The sequence below is a fragment of the Stenella coeruleoalba genome (assembly GCF_951394435.1).
Source record: "Stenella coeruleoalba genome assembly, chromosome: 2".
Taxonomy (NCBI): domain Eukaryota; kingdom Metazoa; phylum Chordata; class Mammalia; order Artiodactyla; family Delphinidae; genus Stenella; species Stenella coeruleoalba.
The window spans coordinates 84,500,681-84,517,724 of NC_137147.1; the positions used below are offsets into that span (position 1 = coordinate 84,500,681).

Consider the following 17,044-nt stretch of genomic DNA (forward strand, 5'->3'; position numbering starts at 1 on the left):
TTTTCGGTACGCGGGCCTCTCACTGTTGTAGCCTCTCCCGTTGCAGGGCACAGGCTCTGGACGCGCAGGCTCAGCGGCCATGGCTCACGGGCCCTGCCGCTCCGCGGCATGTGGGATCTTCCCGGACCGGGGCACGAACCCACGTCCCCCTGCATCGGCAGACGGACTCTCAACCACTGCGCCACCAGGGAAGCCCAACATTTTAATTTTTGATGAGCCTAAAATTACATGAGATACACTTGCCTTGCCCTCAAAGTTCAGCCTTAATTCAGCTGGTTATTTTACTAGTGTTTGGTCCAGCAAGATAGGAAATCATTCTTACTCTGGGAAAAATAGCCTCCTTTAAGGGATATTTATATGCCAGACATTGTGTTAAGCACTATTATCTAATTTAATCTCCTAAGTGGTCTCTTCCTCTAGACTTTGTTCTCCAATAGTATATTCTTAATATAGCAGCCAGAGAGATGCTGTTAAATCAGAGATGCGGTTAAAGTCAGGTCATGTCATGCTAGAACCCTCCAATGGCTTCCTATTTCTGGCAAAATAAAAGCTAAAATCTTTACAGTGGCCTATAAGGTTCTATATGATCTGATTCCCTCTTAGTTCTCTGACCTCATCTTTTACCACTTACCCCCCCACTCTCTGCTCCAGCTCCTTAGCTTCCTTGCTTTTCCTTAATCATGCCTTTTTCATTTCTGATTTCCTCTGTCTGGAACACTGCATGGCTGTTTCCTCAGTTGTTTCATGTCTTGACTTGAATTTTGCTTTTTGCCCTATCGTCCTTCTCTGCTTTATTTATTTATGTTTTTCCTGTAGCACCTATCACTAGATAACATATCAAATCATATATTTATTTATTTTGCTTGTTTGATATTTTCCTTACCACCGGGCAGAGATTTTGTCTATCTTGTTCACTGTTGTCTCTGCATCACTTAGGACAGTTGCTGGTGCGCAGAATAAGTGCTCAGGAAACATTTGCTTAGTGAATGACTAAATTGCCACAGTACTGTGGCATGGCCACTGTTATTACCTTCATTCAACAGGTGAAGAAACTGAAGCCCAGAGAGGTTAAATAATTTGCATAGGGTCACATAGCTCTTAACCATCCCCTTGAATGGCTTTATTTCCTGTTATATCTCATGCATTCTGTGCTAAGTCATAGGACACTATTTTTGTGTGTGTGAATATCACATACATATTCAGGCTTTTGTGCTCATGTTGTTTCCTCAGTGGGAGTATTCTCCTTTCCTGCCTCGTACTGAGGTAGAACTTTATTTGCAGAAGAAATGGTACAAATAGAAGAGTCAAAGAGAAGAGTCAAGGGTATGAAGGTTGTTTGGGGAGGTGGAAGGATAAATATTGTGAGCTAAGATCACATGGTGGGACATGCACATATGTTCAGGGAGCAGTTTAGCTAGAATGAGGTTTTGTTTAGGAGTATGATAGGATAGAGAGGGAGAGAGTTATGCCCCTATTACTGGGAGCTTTGAGCTTCACGTTAAGGAGCTAATGTTTTTATCTTGTTGCCCTTTGAAGGTTTTTGAGCAGAAGATTGATAATGTATAACACCACTTTAAAAAATACTTAATTTTGCTATGGTGATGAGAATGCTTTGGAGTGGGAAGAGACTAAAATTAGGGACAATGTTTAGGAGATTATTAAAATGACATAGGCCTTACATGAGACGATAAAGGCTGAAGTTGAGAAGTGATAGTGGAAATAAAGCACAGAGATGAGATACTTAAAGTATAACTTTTAAAATCCAAACTCCTTACAGTGGCCTACAACATGCTGCATGATCTGACCTTTGCCTACCTCTGCAGCCTTATCCCCTGCCACCTTTCTTCTCATTCTCTGCTGTAGCAACACTGGCAGTTCTTTGCTTTGAATGGACTGTTTGTCTTGGCTCTAATGTCTTTGCACTTACCTTCTCTTTCCCTGGAATGTTTTTCTCCAAGTCTGGTTCATTCATTTCTCAGTTAAAATCACCTCTCAGGTCTTTCCTGACCACCAGTTTTTTTTTTTTTTTTTTTTGTAGTGCGCGGGCCTCTCACTGCTGTGGCCTCTCCTGCTGTGGAGCACAGGCTCCGGACGCGCAGGCTCAGTGGCCATGGCTCACGGGCCCAGCCGCTCCGTGGCATGTGGGATCTTCCCAGACCGGGGCACGAACCTGTGTCCCCTGCATCGGCAGGTGGACTCTCAACCACTGAGCCACCAGGGAAGCCCCTGACCACCAGTTTTAAAGCACTGTCCCTTATTGCTTCATTCTTTGTTGCTATCATCAGAGTATGTAATCATTATCTGACTTTAAGAATGTATTTGTCACTGCCCCTTAGAATGTCAATTTCATGAGAGAAGGGACTTTCTCATTTTCACTGCTATATTCTTGTACCTGGAAATGTACCTGGCCCTTACTAGATTTGAAATAGGACTTAATAAATCACCTGGGTTGGAGGAGTCCTGTAAACCCAGGGTTTTCAGCTTGAATATCTACCATTGATCAAAACAGAAAAATCTGGAGGGATTTTGGTTTTTGAAGGCAAGATGGAGTCTGAGGTGGGGGCACGACATCCAGATGGTATTGTCCAGTAGGCAGTGGGAGATGTATAACTGCACCCTACGAAAATGGTTAGGACTGGAGCTATAATCCTTTTTTTTTTTAAAAATGAACTACAGTGTAACATACATATAGAAAAGTGCAGATATCATAAATGTTCAACTTGTTGAACTTTTACAAAGCGAGTATACCCTTGATGTAGTGCCTAAATCAAGAAAAAATTATTAGCAGCACTCTTGAGGCTCCCTGGTGATGAGCTATAATTTTTTGTTTGTTTGTTTTGTTTTTGCGGTACGCAGGCCTCTCACTGTTGTGGCCTCTCCCGTTGCGGAGCACAGGCTCCGGACGCGCAGGCTCAGCGGCCAGCTGAGAAGCCCTATAATGTCTTAATTGGTATTTATTCTGTATCCTCTTTGATTATAAACACTTTGAGACAAGGACCATACCTATTTCACTTATCAAAATAGTCTAGTAAGGTGATTTTTGTTGATGATTGCTCAGAGGAGTCTTACTTTCATTAATAGTCAACCCAGGGTGAGGAACTGTACTCTGCAGGACTTTCTGTTGATTCCAGTCTTTGCTGTTTTCCTTGTCTCTGAACTCCTATAGCATCAGTCTACTACACTTGATTTAATACTTCATCTATGTTATCTGTGGTTTTTTAGTTTTTTCCATGTGTTCAGTTCATATCTCTATTAGAAAGTTCCTTGAGGTTGGGAACCTTGTCATATACTCCTTCCTCCCTCCCTCCCTCCCTTCGTTCCTTGAAATAGAATTTATTGTGGCTCTGATTATGTACACGTGAGATGTTCTTGCCAGGTGGGCCGGGCTCACATGGCTTGTATAATACATACATCTGCGGGGCCTGCTCTCTGTGGTTGGGAAACGCCCACACTGGCAGTTCAGCCCACCTTCCAAGTTCTCAGCTTCATGGGGTCCTTGGCCACCTTTTTCTCAGCGCAGTTGGCCTCCATCTCCTGCTGATGCTCCTCTCACTTCTTCCAGCTTAGCTCGGTCTTCGCCTGTTGGCTCTCAGTCTCGGCTGGGCACCAGCCTCCTCTGATGTGCTGATAGGGCAGCGAAGGGGTCGCCTTTGTCATTAAGCTCCGGTCCATCCCAGTTATACTTGCTGGCCAGCTGTGTGTCCTCAGGGGGCAGCTCTGGGAGATTTGGCTCCTGCCATCCCTGCTCCCACGAGCCCCTCAGCTTCCCAGCTGCTCCAGTCTGACTCCGGGGCTTTGTGGCCGGGGTTGCTGCTCTGCCCAGCCCAGCTGTCTTGGCCCCCAGAAGTCCTGGTGGGCTGACACAGATTTGGCCTCCTGCTCCAAGCAGCCCCAGTCTTCGTCCTCCCATCTGTTGGCAGCACTGCTGTCCTCTTCTGTGTCCTTGCCCTCTTGTGTCTCCCAGTGGCCTTAGGTCATGGGTATGGCAGGGACAGGGGTGAGGGCTGGGGAAGGAAGTCCCTCGGGCATGGATCTCTGGGGGATGTTGGTCTCGGCTGGAGCAGCTGTGGGGTGTGCATGGATTAGCATAGAGTTGAGGAAGGAGACCCCTGTCATGGCCCAGCCTGTGCAGCTGGCTGCATGAGAAGTCCACTTTGGCCAGCTGTGTAGGGCCCTCTGACACAGACTCCAGTTTGGACAGGCAGCTTCGAATGGCCTTGAAGGCCTCATCCTGCACAGATGTCTCAGAATCCACAGTGAGGCTGTAAGAGTCAGGCAGGATCTTGTGGGCTTAATCGTTCATCGAGGAGAGGTTGTGGGTGGCAGTGAAGCCCAAAACACCCGTGACCTGGGATGGTGCAAAACGGTCCTTAGTGGCCCAGCTAAAGGCGGAGGTGAGGACCCTGTTTCTGGTGCTGGTACTGAAGTAGAAGCTGATTTTGCCCAGGCAAATGGTGGTATTGCACCGAATGGGGCCCTGTTCGTCCTTGGCCTGCAGCTGCGTGAAGAGCTTCATCAGCTCCACGGTGAGGTTGGCCTCATTTAGCTTTGGGGCCAGGAGCAGCATGGACTTGACCATCTGCTCCTGGGGGTCATGGAGAGCCTACTCCTATAGGGTCACCACGTATAAGTATTGTAACCAGGGAGCAGCAAATGTGCTAGGTGTCTTATTTCAGGACTGTTGTTCTTTACAGTAAAAGTGATTTGTCAAATGTATAATTAAATGCAATTTAACCTTTATACTTTTATGAAATTTTTCACATTCACTTTTTTTTTGAGAAGTCTTCATCAGGGAGTTCCCTGGTGGCCTAGTGGTTAGGATTCCACGCTTTCACTGCCATGGCCTGGCAGTGAATCCCTGGTTAGGGAACTGAGATCCTGCAAGCTGTGTGGCATGGCCAAAAAAAGAAAAGTCTCGGGCTTCCCTGGTGGCGCAGTGGTTGAGAGTCCGTCTGCCGCTGCAGGGGACACGGGTTTGTGCCCTGGTCCGGGAGGATCCCACATGCCGCGGAGCAGCTGGGCCTGTGAGCCATGGCCGCTGAGCCTGCGCGTCCGGAGCCTGTGCTCTGCAACGGGAGAGGCCACAACAGTGAGAGGCCCGCGTACCGCAAAAAAAAAAAAAAAAAAAAAAAGAAAAAGAAAGAAAAGTCTTCATCCTAAAGGGTTGATTTAGGAAATATGAACATTATATTACATAATTCTACATACTTCCCAGTGCTGTCCTTGTTCTTGTTCAATATTGTGTAGTTATATTTGTATATCTGTTAATTTTTTTCCTTTTTGGCTCTCTCCAGTGCATTTAAAGTGAAATAACTTAGATGTGACTTTTAAGGAATATATTCATTATATAAACCTAGTTGAGTTTATATAATAGCATTATTACATATATTTTATTAATAAAGTTACTAGATTTGCCTGCCTCCCAAGCACTTAAACTCTAAATGGAGAAAAAAAATAGACAAACATAGAATGCTTTATCAGTGGGATTTTGGGTCTCTACTTAATAGAAATTGGCTTTCATTATATACTTGATAACCTAAGGCAGCTCCTTTTACACAGTTAAAAGTCTGAAAACACTTGAATTTTACTAGGTGTGTCAGGAAGAAACTTTACATGGGCTTCTGCTTCTTAGAAATTTTCAGTATTTTAATTTATTGAGTACCTACTTTGTATAGAACCCTGTGTCAGTTGTTCTGAAGGATACTGAGACTGAATTTCTGCCCCCCAGGTGTTTACTAGCTATAGGATGGGCCATGACCCAAGGCACTGTATGATATGTCCAGTGAGTATTGAGGAAACTTCACTGGAGAAAAAATGAAATTACCAGCAGTTGAATAGTCTGGGTAAACTTGATGGAGAAGCTGTGATCTGAGCTGGACCTTGAAAGATGAATGGGATTTTTCTTTGTGCTAAGCACAGTGCACATAGCACTTTATGTGATTTTTTTTTTTTTCCATTTAGTCTTTCCAGCAACCCTATGAAACAGGTGTAGTTTCCATTCCAGTTACAGAAATGAAGAAACTGTAGATTAGAGTGTATGTTTTCAATGATTCCATATATATGTATGAAAATCATTAAAAAAGAAAAGTCTGGAAGGATACACACCCAATTTAAATATTGGTTACCTCTGGGGAGGGGCACTGAGATTTTGGAGGTGGAGGTCAAAAGGAGGCTTTAGAATTTTGGGTTGTCATTTAAAGGAGATGTATTACAAAAGAAATAAGTATTAAAAGGAAAAATAAGAAACATTTTGGAATTAAAGTAACAGGAAAGGAAATCTCAGGAACTAAAGCTTTTAGAAAAGAATAGAGATCTACTTGCAAAATAGTGGGAGTCAGATTTTGACTGGCTCACTGAATCAAAAAATACAGGCATTTATTGGGACAAAACATTTGATCACCAAAGTTATTGAGTTTACATTAGTTTGTCATGGTGGAAAACAGCAGTTTTTTAACATGATTGTTATATCCACAAAGGTCATAACACTTTTTGGTGCCTTTTAAAAAAAATTTTTTTTACTGAAGCATAGTTGATTTACAGCACTGTGCCAATCCCTGCTGTACAGCAAAGTGACTCAGTTATACACATAGAGACATACTTTTTAATATTATTTTCCATTATGGTTTATCACAGGATATTGAATATAGTTCCCTGTGTTATACATTAGGACCTTGTTTATTCTAAATGTAGTAGTTTGCATCTACCAACCCCAAACTCCCAGTCCACCCCTCCCCCCAACCTCGGCAACCACAGGTCTGTTCTCTGTGTCTATGAGTCTGTTTCTGTTTTGTAGATAGGTTCATTTGTGCCATATTTTAGATTCCACATATAATTGATATCATATAGTATTTGTCTTTCTCTTTCTGACTGACTTCACTTACTATGATAATCTCTAGTTGCATCCATGTTGCTGCAAATGGCATTATTTTGTTCTTTTTTATGGCTGAGTAGTATTCCAATGTATATATATTTACCACGTCTTCTTTATGCAGTCAATGGATATTTAGGTTGTTTCCATGTCTTGGCTATTGTGAACAGTACTGCTATGAACATCAGGCTACACGTATCTTTTTTTAAAATAAAATTATTTATTTATTTATTTTAATTTTGGCTGCGTTGGGTCTTTGTTGCTGTACGCAGGCTTTCTCTAGTTGCAGCCAGCGGGAGCTACTCTTCATTGCGGTGCATGGACTTCTCATTGTGGTGGCTTCTCTTGTTGCAGAACACGGACTCTAGGTGCACGGGCTTCAGTAGTTGTGGCTCACAGACTCTAGAGCGCAGGCTCAGTAGTTGTGGTACACAGGCTTAGTTGCTCCTTGGCATGTGGGATCTTCCCAGACCAGGGATCGAACCCATGTCCCCTGCATTGGCAGGCTGATTCTTAACCACTGTGCCACCAGGGAAGTCCCTATCTTTTTGAATTATAGTTTTGTCTGGGTATATTCCCAGGAGTGGGATTGCTGGATCATATAGTAATTCTATTTTTAGTTTTCTGAGGAACCTCCATACTGTTTTCCATAGTGGCTGTACCAACTTACACTCCCACCCACAGTATAGGAGGGTTCCCTTTTCTCCACACCCTCTCCAGCATTTGTTATTTGTAGACATTTTAATGATGGCCCCTCTGACCGGTGTGAGGTGGTACCTCATTGTAGTTGTGATTTGCATTTCTCTAATAATTAATGATGTTGAGCAGCTTTTCATGTGCTTACTGGCCATTTGTATGTCTTCTTTGGAGAAATGTCTATTACCTTCTGTCCATTTTTTGATTGGGTTGTTTTTTTGTTGCATAACATTTTTTTGGATACCAGTATTTTAAAAGTTAGGGAAAAAGTTTAGTTAGGGAGTCCAAGCTTACAGAAAGTGCTCAAGATTTCATTTATTTTGGGGATCAGAATTACAGAGAGTGACTCATTTTTTAAAAAATTTATTTTTATTTATTTATTTATTTATGTTCGGCTATGTTGGGTATTCATTGCTGTGTGCAGGCTTTCTCTAGTTGCGGCGAGTGGGGGCTACTCTTCCTTGCAGTGCGCGGGCTTCTCATTGTGGTGGCTTGTCTTGTTGTGGAGAATGGGCTCTGGGCACGTGGGCTTCAGTAGTTGTGGCACGCGGGCTCAGTAATTGTGGTGCACGGGCTCAGTTGCTCCGTGACATGTGGGATCTTCCCGGACCAAGCCTCGAACCCGTGTCCCCTGCATTGGCAGGCGGATTCTTAACCACTGTGCCTCCAGGGAAGCCCTTATTTTTAAATTTATTTCAAGATACAAAGTATTTTCTTTCTCCCTATCTATGAGATGTGACATTTATTCATAATGGTGGCAAGGCAGTGTCAGTTTTGCTTTCTCAGTGCTTTGTTCAAAGTCACGTGGCTAACAAGTGGTGCAGGCGGAATTTGAACCCAGATAATCTGGCTTCGAAGTTCTAGATCTCAGCTATCTTGCTACTAAAAATGGGGAGATAGGAATTCCAAAGGGAGAAGCAGAGTTTACAGAGGAAGATCAGTATAAATTATGTTCAGGTGTAGTAGTAAACCATTGTGATTGAAGGGCAGGATATTTGGCAGGCAATGATGGGAGCTAAAAGATTAAGGGATTCTTTGGGACCACAATGTGGATTATTTTGAAAATCAGGGCAATTAATTGGCCCAAGGATGGATGGAAAGGATTCATTCATCTTACAAACATTGTATTAAAACAGAATTTCAGATACAGAAAGGATCATTCTTTGAGATAAGAAGGAGTGAACTGGTAGCACTGTGATTTATCCATCCTTTACAAAGGTTATTTCGCATCAGCTGATTGTTATACCAGATTCTTTTCAAAGGAGGGAATAAAGTTGTATCTTAGCAATTCTACTCAAATTTTACCTGGGATGCTTCCTTGAAAATGTTACCATCACTTTTTATTGTGGTAAATATACATAACATAAAATTTACCAATTTAACCATTTTTAATTGTATAGCTCAGTGGCATTAAGTACATTTACTTTGTTGTGCATCACTACAATCTGTTTCCAGAACTTTTTCTTTTTTTTAAAAAATAAATTATTTTATTTATTTATTTTTGGCTGCATTGGGTCTTTGTTGCTGCATTTGGGCTTTCTCAAGTTGCAGCGAGCGGGGGCTGCTCTGTTGCGGTGTGCCGGCTTCTCATTGCGGTGGCTTCTCTTGTTGCGGAGCACAGGCTCTACGCACGTGGGCTTCAGTAGTTGTGGCTCATGGGCTCTAGAGTGCAGGCTCAGTAGTTGTGGCGCACGGGCTTAGTTGCTCCACGGCATGTGGGATCTTCCTGGACCAGGGATCGAACCTGTGTCCCCTGCATTGGCAGGTGGATTCTTAACCACTGCGCCACCAGGGAAGCCCTAGAACTTTTTCTTTCTTTCATTTTAAAATTTATTTATTTTTGGCTGCGTTGGGTCTTTGTTGCTGCGCATGGTTCTTCTCTAATTGCGGCAGGCGGGGGCTATTCTTCGTTGTGGTGCGCGTGCTTCTCATTGCGGTGGCTTCTCTTGTTGCGGAGCACGGGTTCTAGGTGCGCGGGCTTAAGTAGTTGTGACACACAGGCTCAGTTGTTGTGACTCACGGGCTCTAGAGCGCAAGCTCAGTAGTCGTGACGCATGGGCTTAGTTGCTCCGTGGCATGTGGGATCTTCCCAGACCAGGGATTGAACCTGTGTCTCCTGCATTGGCAGGATTCTTAACCACTGTGCCACCAGGGAAGCCCCAGAACTTTTTCTGCCCAAATTGAAACTTGTACCCATTAAACTCTAAGCACCCATTCCCTCCTCCTCTAGTCCCTGGCAATCACCATTCTGCTTTCTGTATTTATGAATTTGACTTCTCAAGGTACCTCATATAACTGGAATCATACAAAATATTTGTTCTTTTGTGTCTGGGTTGTTTCACTTAGCATGATGTTTTTATGTTTTATTCATATTGTAACGTGTTTGAATTTCCTTTTTTAGGGCTGAGTAGCATTCCATTGTTTGTATATACCACATTTTGTTTATCTGTTTGTCAATGGACATTTGGGTTGTTTCCACCTTTTGACTGTTGTGAATAAGGCTGTTATGAACATTGGAGTAGAAGTTCTATTTGAGCCCCTGCTTTTAATTCTTTTAGGTATATACCTAGAATTGGAATTGCTCGATCATTTGATAATTCTGTGTTTAACTTTTTGAGAATTCACCTAACTGTTTTCCACAGTGCACCAATTTATATTCCTACCAGCAATGCCCAAGGGTTCTAATTTCTCCACTTTCTTCCCAACACTTATTCTTTTCTTTTTTTTTAATTATACCCATCCTAATGGACATGACGTGGTATCTCATTGTGGTTTTAGTTTGCATTATCCTAATGGCTAGTGATGTGGAGAACGTTTTCATGTGCTTGTTGGCAATCTGTATGTGTTCTTTGGAGAAATGTCTCTTCAAGTCCTTCCTCTATTTTTTGAATTGGATTGTTTGTACCACCACTTTTTTTTTTTTTTTTTTTTAGCAGTACGCGGGCCTCTCACTGCTGTGGCCTCTCCCGTTGCGGAGCACAGGCTCCGGATGCGCAGGCTCAGCGGCCATGGCTCATGGGTCCAGCTGCTCCACGGCATGTGGGATCTTCCCAGACTGGGGCACAAACCCATGTCCCCTGCATCGGCAGGCGGACTCTCAACCACTGCGCCACCAGGGAAGCCCTGTACCACCACTTTTTAAATCTAGTTAAGTCTCTCAGTTGTCTTTTGGCTTGAACCAAAGGCTCTTGATAATCCATAGCTACCACTTATTTAATTTATAACATTTTGATGCAAATTGTGATAGGAAGGGTCTTGTTATTAGGAGATTGATATTAACTATTAAGTTATAATGTGAAAAACCACTTAGTTGGGGATGACTGGCTCAGATTGTTCACGTAGATATATTTTTCCTATGATACGACCACCAATATAAATTATCCACATGTTGCATAATCTCCATTAGGAAGGTGGAAGTCATCATTGTACTTCTGTTTCTTGGTTTTTCTGCAGCTAGGAACTATTCCTATTTTGATTTCTAGTTTTGACTAGGGGTATTGTTAATAATGGTCACCTTGCATTTAATCTTTGGCCTCTATCCAGTTTCTCTAGCTCATTGCTGCAAATGAATTTTAATGTTATGCTATGAATTTTTTAATGTTAATGTTATGCTCGCTTCAGCAGTCCTGTAACCTCATGGTCACGCCAAACAAATATTTTCCATTGTTGTTCACCTGATAAAAAGATGAGTAGATGGGAATTCCTTGGTGGTCCAGTGGTTACTACTTGGGGCTGTCCCTGCCAGGTCTTGGGTTTAATCCCTGGTCAAGGAACTAAGATCATGCAAGCTGTGTGTCACGGCCAAAAAAATAAAAAGATGAGTAGAGTCAGTAATGCTTTTGCATAGATAGAATATTGAAGTGTTAATTTTTCTCTAAAAGAAATCTACCACAGGTATCTTTAGATACGTGAAAACTCAAAGCAGTGAACACTACAAGGAAAGCACTAAATACTGTGTTAAGAGGTAATTTTAAAACCTAAGGACAGGGGTTCCCTGGCGGCGCAGTGGTTGAGAGTCCGCCTGCCGATGCAGGGGACACAGGTTCGTGCCCCAGTCCGGGAGGATTCCACATGCCGCGGAGCAGCTGGGCCCATGAGCCATGGCCGCTGAGCCTGCACGTCCGGAGCCTGTGCTCCGCAACGGGAGAGGCCACAACAGTGAGAGGCCCGCGTACCGCAAAAAAACCCACAAAAAACCCCCTAAGGACAGAGTTTTCTTAAGCGTTGCCAAAGAGGTCTGTTACTCTGAGTAATTATATGCCTCCTGAGGAAGTATGCAGTGACATTTGGTATCACTCTTCGGAATTAGCTAGAAAGAGTTTGTATGTTCAATGTATCATTCCTGCTGGCTTCCTGAAAGTATTGGTTTAAGTGACAGGTAGAATCTATGTTAGCTTAGCTTACACACTTCAAAATGGAAATCTAGATGACAAGGAGGTAAGCTCCTTAAAGGACTTTGTCTTTTTTACTTTTGTATGCTCTAGTAGGCACTTAGGAAGCATTTGTGGAATGAAAACACGTGAGTGGACAATTGCTTTCAAACATTTACTGAATAAAGTGAAATGACTTGTTCATTTTTGTAACCCCTTTGCTAGGCATTTAATTTGTCACTTACTCTGTTCTCCTAAATCACTTAAACATTTTTCTAAATTCCAAAAATTTGTTGACATCTTTTGTTATTTGTCCTTTTTTTTATTCCTTTAGTCTTTTTTTTTTTTTCTCCTCTCTCGGCCACTGTTCTTCCTTTAGTCTTCATTGTCATCTTTTTCTTTTAAAAAATGATTTTACTGTTGTTTTAGAGTTGGTTAGGGAGAGAATCACATATGACTAGTCCACTACCCACCTATTCACATTTATTCAGTTAATCTTATTTTATTTATTTTTTTATTTAGGCTGTGTTGGGTCTTCGTTGCTGCGTGCGGGCTTTCTTTAGTTGTGGCGAGCCGGGGCTACTCTTCATTGTGGTGTGCGGGCTTCTCGTTGCGGTGGCTTCTCTTGTTGTGGAGCACGAGGTCTAGGTGCGTGGTCTTCAGTAGTTGCAGCTCTTGGGCTCTAGAGTGCAGGCTCAGTAGTTGTGGCTCACGGGCCTAGTTGCTCTGCAGCATGTGGTATCTTCCCAGACCAGGGCTCGAACCCATGTCCCCTGCATTGGCAGGCGATTCTTAACCACTGCGCCACCAGGGAAGTCCCTATTCAGTTAATTTTATTAAAATTTTTAAAAAAAAAAAAATTTATTAATTTGGCTGAGCCAGGTCTTAGTTCCAGCATGCAGGATCTTCACTGCTGCATGCAGGATCTTTAGTTGCGGCATGTGGGATCTAGTTCCCTGACTGGGGATTGAACCCAGGCCCCCTGCATTGGGAGCACAGAGTCTTAACCGCTGGGCCACCAGGGAAGTCTCTATTTAGTTAATTTTAATATAAGCATTTCCCCAGTTAACCAACATCCTTCTAAATGACTGCTTGATATGTCATTGAGAGAACATACCTTAAACTTTTTCTAACCCCTGTTGTTGGAAACTTGGATGTTGCTATTACTGTTTAAATAAACCATGATAAAAATTTTGGTGCATTAAACTTTTTCTAAATTTCAGGTTATTTCCTTAGAAGCAATACTTAGATATATCTTCTGATATAGGCTATGAACATTTAAAAGCTATTGATTATAAAAGTTATACATGTTCATTGTAGAACATTTGAAGAATATAGAAATATTATATAGAAGATAATTAAAGTTAGCTATAATCTTACAATCTGTGATAACCAGTCCTTAAACATCTTGATGAATTCCTTTCTAGAGGTATAATATCTATCTATCTATCCGTGTATCTTATGCATTTTAAAAACTAGTTGGGATGTGTACTAGGTCTCTTTCCAAAGAGATTGTACTGTTTTATATTTCCATGGGCAAAGTATGTGAATTCATTGCACACTTGATAGGATTAGGGATGCATTCATTCATCATTCATTCAATAAATAAATATTAATTTAGAGTGAAACTCTTGTCTCCATACCTACAATTAACCTCCTTCCATTTTTTCTTGAATTCAGTTACGATATCGAACCCACTAGTCCTCTAGAATTATACCTTGTGACCATCTGTCTCCACATTGCTAAATCTATTGGTCATCCCTCATTTCACATAATCTGTCAGCAACTTTGCCACAGTTGATTATCTCCTTGTTCTTGAAACCATTTTTCCGTTTGCTTCCAGGACATCACATTCTCCTAGTTCTCCTATATCATGGTCTCCTAATCTCCCTTCCTCTCAATGGTAGAATGTTCCAGGCTCACACCTTGGTCACTACCTTTTAAAAAGAAATCTTTGTGGGAGTTCCCTGGTGGCAGAGTAGTTAGGATTCTGGGCTTTCAGGGCTTTTACTGTCGTGGCCCGGGTTCAATCCCTGGTTGGGGAACCAAGATCCTGCAAGCTGTGCGGTGTGGCCAAAACAACAAAAAAACTTTTATTTCCTTGGCTCATTTAGTCTCGTACACTGTTGACTTCCAAATTTATACCTCTAGCTTTGGCCTTTTCTCTGAAATCTGTACTCATATTTGGTTATCTACACAATATCTCCAGTTGGATATCTAATAGGATTTCAAATTTGACCTGTCCAAAACTGAGCTGTGATCTCCTACTGCCCCTAAACCTCCAACTTCTCACCCAGCCCCTGGGAGTGAGCAGTGGTATAGTGGTCATGTTGTGGTTGCCTTGCTTTGCCTTACTTAATTGTCTGTGTGAGTAGCTACAGAAGTGGCTCAGAATCAGTACAGTTAAGGCCTTGTGTTTTGACATACTCAGTAGAGGTGTGTGGAGATACTTAGGGCCCATGGTGGATATTAAGTGATCTTCTTCCTCCTCCCCCATTACCTTAGTGATTTCATTTTCTATTATTGTTCCTCTCTATCACTTCTCTTTAGTCCTAATATCTTCTTGCTATCCCTCTATCCCTCAAACACCCTGGGAAAGCTCCCATCTGAGGGCCTTTTCCTGTAATATTCTTCTCCCAGATACGACTTATTCCCTCAACTCTTTTAAGTCTTACGTAAATGCCACCTGTTCAGTGAGGCCTTAACCACACTATCAAAACTTGTAACCCTTCCCTACTAGTCTCTTTCCTGCATTATTTCCATAGCACTTAGTCATCATATAACATGTTATATGTTTTACTTATTTAATTTTTCTCTTCTCCCTACCCCCAGACTAGAATCCTATATAAGCTTCAGGGAGACATTGATTTTTATCTGTTTTGTTCACTGCTGTATCCTCTAGCATCTAGAAGAGTGCCTGAAATGTGGTAGGGGTGATTTTGAGTGTTAAGAACATATTATAATGTTATTTAAAAAGCAAATGCAGCAATACCTTGCGTTCTTCCTTTCTAACCTGGATCTGGCGGAATGGCTCCTGCAAAGAAGGGTGGTAAGAAGAAGAAGGACCATTCTGCCATCAGTGAGGTGGTGTCCAGAGAATAAAATATGTCATCGCCATTCACAAGCGCATCCGTGGAGTGAGCTTCAAAAAGAGTGCCCTGGGAATTACCTGGAGTGGTTAAGACTCTGCTTCTACTGCAGGGGGCATGGGTTCGATCCCACATGCCACCCAGCACACCAAAAAAAAAAAAGAAGAGTGCCCTGCCGGCACTCAGAGAGATCCAGAAATTTTCCTTGAAAGAGATGGGAACTCTAGATGTGTGCATTGACACCAGGCTCACCACACTATGTGGGCCAAAGGAATAAGGAATGTTGCATACTATATCCATGTGTGTTTGTCCAGAAAATGTAATGAGGGTGAAGATTCATCATACAAGCTCTATACATTGGTTACCTGTGTACCTGTCACTACTTTAAAAAATCTACCGTCAATGTAGATGAGAACTAACTGCTGGTTGTCAAATAATGTTACAAAACAACAACAAAAAGTTAATGGCAATCTTAGAACATGAATAGAAATATATCTAGAATGGTAATTCTTAATTTGGGGGGCCCAAGGACAGCTTTAAAAATTTAATAAAAGTTATATGGATTGCCTCATTATAAAAAAAATTAATAGGTCTGAATTGAACTTCCTAAATTGCTAGTAATGTTGAACATTTTCAGTGGTTTTAAGTAATAGCTCACTTTTTTCTTTAGTAAATTTCTTGATTTTTCCATTTATTTATCAAGTTATATATTTATAGGTATATGTGCAGTTAATATATGTACATGTTATTTTATTTTCTATGTTGTTTGTCTTAGTTTACAGAACTTTAAAATTTTTATGCAGTCAAACCTGTGTTTTCATTGTGTTTGTTTCTAAGCTTAGAAAATTATCCCATCTTCTTCTCCTCCTCCTTCCTGCCCAGAGATTTGATAAATATCACTTTTGTTTTGTTCTGGCTTCTTCCTAAAAGAATGAAAGGGTGTGTAGAGACCATAGAGTTTAGGAAATCATAGGCATATGGTTGGTAACTTAGGGCATGGGAGTGGAAGAGATTGTTCAGGAAGTGTGTTTAGCTGAATAGAGAAAAGGAGAGGGGGAGCTCTGCAGAGGATCAACACGTAGGTAATTTGCAAAAGATGAGAGTTAAGTAAATAAAGGAGACTAAGAAGGAAGTCAGTGGTAGGAGAATGAGAGAGGGACATAGTAGAGCCCAGGGGTGAAGCCAGGTTTTAGGAAGGGTAAAATGGTCAGCGGTGTCAAATACCTTAGGACAAAGGCCAAAAACTTAAGGATAAGAACTGAAGAGTGGTAATTGAGTTTGGCCACTAGGAATTCATTGGTGACCTTTAACAAGGAACGTTTTAGTGGAGAGATGAAAGTGCGGTACAAGTGCCTACAGTTGTAGACCTTCAGAGTTTATCAGGGAGAGGAGGGAGGGAGAGTGGGTCACAGCTTCTGGGACAGGTAGGGTTGAGGAATTTTTTTTTTCTTTTTTTTAGGAAGGAAAGACTTGAACATATTTATAGAATGAGAAGAGGTAGTTAGAGGAAAGGCAGATATTGTGGGTGAGAAAAAGGAGTTAATTGAAGGTTCTGTTGGGGGTTCTAGGCTTAAGAGTTTCAGTGGATTAGTTTTAGAAAGGAGAGATACCTTTTCCTTTAAGATGGATAGGAAGGAGGTAAGAATGGTTGAGGACAAAGGAATAGGAGAGAGGAGAAAATTTGGAGGTGATGGGGCCTGATTGCTACGTTTTAGCTTTGGGATTTATGATCAGTGAACTACGTAGGCTTTAGTTGTGTCACGGTAAAAGAACATTAATGCTTGCCTGTTTTCATAGACTTGGTGTGAGTTATAAATGAAACAAGTATATGTTAAAATGCTTTAGAAACTTAAAATGCTATGAAATCTGTAGCCTATTAGTAGTCGTGTTGGAGAAAGCCATTTGCTTTGTATAGTTTACTATGTTAAAATGCTCCAGATAGCAAGAAGGAGCAGAGGATTCTGGTGTGTTTGGACCATAATGTTTGGTCTCTGAGTCTTCATCATTTATCTGGAAAGGTT

At 41.8% G+C, this 17,044-nt stretch overlaps 1 protein-coding gene and 1 pseudogene across 5 annotated transcripts in view; one reads left to right on the forward strand and one right to left on the reverse strand.

Moving 5' to 3' along the window:
• Positions 1–17,044, forward strand: part of MGA (MAX dimerization protein MGA) — a 159,103-nt gene that overhangs the window by 20,673 nt on the left and 121,386 nt on the right. The gene's annotated exons all lie outside the window — the stretch shown is intronic.
• Positions 3,199–17,044, reverse strand: part of LOC307182344 (N-terminal kinase-like protein) — a 36,961-nt pseudogene continuing 23,115 nt past the window's right edge. The window contains exon 3 of the transcript in view: positions 3,199–4,585. The product of the transcript in view is annotated as an N-terminal kinase-like protein (transcript). The remainder of the gene's footprint in view (positions 4,586–17,044) is intronic.